General features: G+C 30.6%; 1 pseudogene; it reads right to left on the reverse strand.

Moving 5' to 3' along the window:
- Positions 1 to 215: 215 nt before the first annotated feature.
- On the reverse strand, positions 216 to 494 carry LOC148561193 (auxin-induced protein X10A-like; annotated as a pseudogene).
- Positions 495 to 4,458: the final 3,964 nt, after the last annotated feature.

Raw genomic sequence — 4,458 nt, forward strand, 5'->3', positions numbered from 1 at the left:
GGTAAGATAAAATATTTAAAAAAAATGAAATACTAGAGTAATTGAATTCTTTCTTTGTCACTAAACCAAAAAACAGAGGAAACACTTTGAACTTGTCATAGTAATGGTCATTCTTCTTTCATTTACTTTTAAAAATGTGTAATCTTTACAAGTAACCTATTGTACAAAATGTGTGTACTAATCTATGTCAGTCTCCTGCAGCATGCGATTCATCGTCAATTCAAGTGAAAAGTGATGATTTGTTGGAAGACATCTTCACTGCATGGAATTGTTAGACCTCCCATAGGATGATCATATCCAAACTCTTCCTCAGCTTAGCTCATCAAGTCTTGGATTGAAGGTTGGTTCAAGTATGAAACGGGGATCAAAAACCGCTTCTGTTTCTCTCCGACATACACTGCTAGATGCCCCTTTGGGACTTCCACGGATTTTGAAGCTGCTTGGCTAGCTGAGAATGATGATGTCCTTCGAATAACAGGTAAACGGAAACCCATTTTTTTCTAGTATGTATGTAATAATAACTGCAAGGGAAACTTCCCAAGTTTAAAAGAAGAATGTGCTTTTAAGTGTTTGACACTTAAGATTGTCAATGAGTTGTGTTGTTTTTGAAGGCAAGAGCAACTGTATTTAAGCATATTCTTCTCACCACACCCTTTTTCTTGTAGTACCCCTTCTCTGCCAAGGCCTTGCTCATAACCTTAACAATGATTCCCTCACGCAACCAATAGTCCTTCCTGTTGATTTTCTCCTTTTTCTTCTCCTCTTCCCTTATCAATTCTTCCAAGGTTGACTTTCCTCCATCGCCACTCTCTTTTCTCTTCAAACTATTTTCCGGATTCCTTTCCTTGTATTTATCTTCCTCATCCTCATCAAACACAGCCTTCTTTGATGAATTATTAGAATCATTAACAATGGAGTAATTCACAGTAAAAATAGTAAGATTCACATATTAATTAACACTTATTCAACCCATAACAAGTTCACAAATTAACTAACAACAATTATTCAATAATTGTTATAAAAAAATAACTAGAAGCTTGAAGCCCTAGAATAGAGCAGAGCAGATCCTGAGCAAGAGCGGGACAAGGGCACGACCGAAGGGATGATAGGTGGAACAGAGATAGCGCCGGCGACGATGGAATCGAGCTGCGCGACGGTGCTTTCAAAGCTGAAACAGTAGCTGCACGATGGTGGAACAGAGCTGCACGATAACGACGGTGGCTTCGAAGCTCCTTTCGGCGACGGCGGCGGGAGATGGACGGAGGTGAGGGAGTGAGATCAATGACGGAGAGAGGAAGGAGGAGCTCGAGGGTGATGGGAGGGATGTGTTCGCGTTTAGCCGTTGTGTGGAGCTAAGGTTGCTGGGTTGGGTAATTGGCTAGGGCATCCCAGCAAAACGATGGCGTCTTGCGTGCGACACAGAGACAGATGAGAGAGATCGAGGAGCAGAGAGAGGCAGACAGAGAGGATAGGAAGAGGAGAGAAGAAGATGAAGAAGACTGAACCTTCAGAGGCGTGAACGAAAGGTTTCTGAACCCAGATGAAGAACAATTTTGGTTCCTTGTTTTTTTAATATGTTTAACACAGATGAAGAACAATTTTGATTTTTTGTTTTTTTAATGTGTTTTTGTTTTGTTGTTTCAATTATTTGAAACTATAAAATTAGAATTAATTGAATTCTAAAATTTGATTAATTTAAAAAGGTATTTTGTCTAATCAAATAAAGGAAGGATGTTTAAGTCTTTTTATTTAATTAAAAGGGTGTTTTAGTAAAAGTGGTGATATACTATATATTTAAAAAAGAAAAAATTAAATGCTGACGTGAAAAATAAATTCCACATATCTTATTGTTATTTGTTTATATTTTAAACGTATCGGTACGTATGAATTTATTATCGTACCGTAGCAAACACATTTTTTTTTTTTGAAATAAGTGACATAATCAAATAAGTCAGCAAAATCAGATGTATACTATAATAATAATAGATTTATATTTTTTAAATTTTAAATTTTATTTTAAAAAATAAAATATGATCTATCATCATTTATTTTATAAGTAAAAATTAAAAAAATATAAAAAAAATATTTATAATAAAAAAATTTATTTTATTTTTTAAAATAAAAATCTAAAATTTAGAGGATTCAAATTCAATAATAATATTCAGGTTGCTCATAATGTATACAACCTGAGAATGATAACTACTTAAGTAGATCAACTTAAAATTTTTTCCTTTTGTCACATCATAATATACAAATAACATAATAAAATATTTTAAATCCTCTTACACTCCAAATTAAGTCCTGATTATAATTTCGCTTGTTATGGTTACCATTTGAAAGGAGTAAGAATACTTTTTATTCAGAAGCTAAATAAAAAGATGTTAATTATTATTACAACAATATATATCCTTTTTCATCTGTTGATAGTACGAACAAATTAGTATAACGTAATACTTCTTATAAAACTATAAAGATAAAAATTTAAAATCGTAAACCTTAAAATTTTAAGAGATACACTAAAAAAAATGCATAATCTCTGAAAAAAAAAACATAATATTGTTGTGATATGAATATTTATAGATGGCTGAATTTTTTAAGTTGAGAGGTTCATAGAGATCGCATTTAATAAAGTTTGAAAAGAATATTTATTGTGAGTGTATAAATAAAGTAGTATAGTGTGAAGCAAGACACACAACAACAATATATAAAAAACACCTCTATCTCTCTCTTTCTTGTTATATATATGCTGCAACATATATTAGTAAATATATATGAATTATCTCTATTATATTAAAATAATAATATTAGTAAGGGTAAAGTATATTTTTTGTTCCTGAAGTTTGGCAAAAGTTTCAAAAATACTCCTAAGTTTTATTTTGTTTCAATTTTGTTCCAAAAGTTTTCGATTTGCATCAAATATACCCTCGACGGCTAAATTTTCAAAAAATTTAAAACTAATTTAACAATAATACATAGAAATTATGCTTGATTTGCTTATATTGAGGGTTGTTCTTATGAAATTGTTATTGAATTGGTCTTAAATTTTTTAAAAAGTTAGCCGTCAGGGGTATATTTGATGCAAATCGAAAACTTTGGGATAAAATTGAAATAAAATAAAACTTAGGGGTATTTTTGAAACTTTTGTCAAACTTTAGGGACAAAAAGTATACTTTACCCTAAAAATATTAATACTAGAGACTTCTATTTATATTTTTTATTTTATATTTATTTTCTCTTATTTATTTATTTATTTTACAGCACGTTATCAGCACGAGACTCTAATCAAAATTTAGGAAAACTTGTGTAATAACTTTTTATTATGTCGAAACTTTCTCATCTTAAATATAATGTTCTTGATATATCTGAAAACAACTACTTATCATAGATATTTGATGTCGAAATTCATCTTGATTTAATGGATCTTGAAAATACTATTAAGACTGAAAATAAAGTATCACAGAAGGATAAAGGCAAAGTCATGATCTTCCTTCGTCGTCATTTTGACGAAGAATTGAAAAATGAATATTTCACACTAAAAAATCCTGTAGATCTGTGGAAGAATCTTGAAAAAATGTATAATCATCAAAAGACATACAGTGATATTTTCTCAAGCCCGATATGAGTGGACACACTTGCGTCTACAGGATTTTAAATCCATAAATGAATACAATTCAGCAATGTTCCGAATTATCTCACGAATGAAATTATGTGGAGAAAAGATAACTGATAATGACATGTTAGAGAAAGCTTTCTTGACCTTTCATGTCTCAAATGTACTCCTGCAGCAGCAGTAGTATCGAGAAAAATAATTTAAAAATATTCTAAACTAATTTATTGCCTTCTTGTTACTGAACGTAACAATTAATTGCTTTTAAGAAATCATGAGCATGTCCAACTAGTGCCACCCCATTTTCTGAAGCAAATGCAGCAAATTATAACCCAGAATGAAGAGGTGAATGGCAAGGTTTTGGTAACAAAAAAAATTAAGAAAAAAAATTATGTTCACAGAAAGGATCTCACTAAAAGTGGGATAAAGAAAGAAATAATTGACAAAATAAATCAACAAAGGATCAATATTTTCGTTGTGGTGGAAAGGGTCATTGATCTTGTACCTGACATACTCCAGGGCACTTAGTTGATCTTTATCAAGTATTCTTGAAAAAGGATGACAAATGAAAGGAGACAAATTTTGTTTGCAAAGATGTTGCTGAAAATTATACCACTCACTATGAAGTATCTGATTTCTTTGAAGATCCTGAAGAAAATATTGATCATTTAATCAATGATGGAAAAGTTTAATATTTGGGTTTGTGAAGTACTTATGTAAATAAATAATGAAAAAAAAATTTGGTAAGTTTTATTTTCTATACATTTGAATTTCAAATATAATGTATATAAATAATGTTTAATAAAATGTTTATGTTTATGTTTAAGAATTTCGAAATCACTAAATGTGTC

This window comes from Arachis ipaensis, chromosome B6 (genome assembly GCF_059453495.1).
Source record: "Arachis ipaensis isolate K30076 ecotype BB chromosome B6, ASM5945349v1, whole genome shotgun sequence".
NCBI classification, from domain to species: domain Eukaryota; kingdom Viridiplantae; phylum Streptophyta; class Magnoliopsida; order Fabales; family Fabaceae; genus Arachis; species Arachis ipaensis.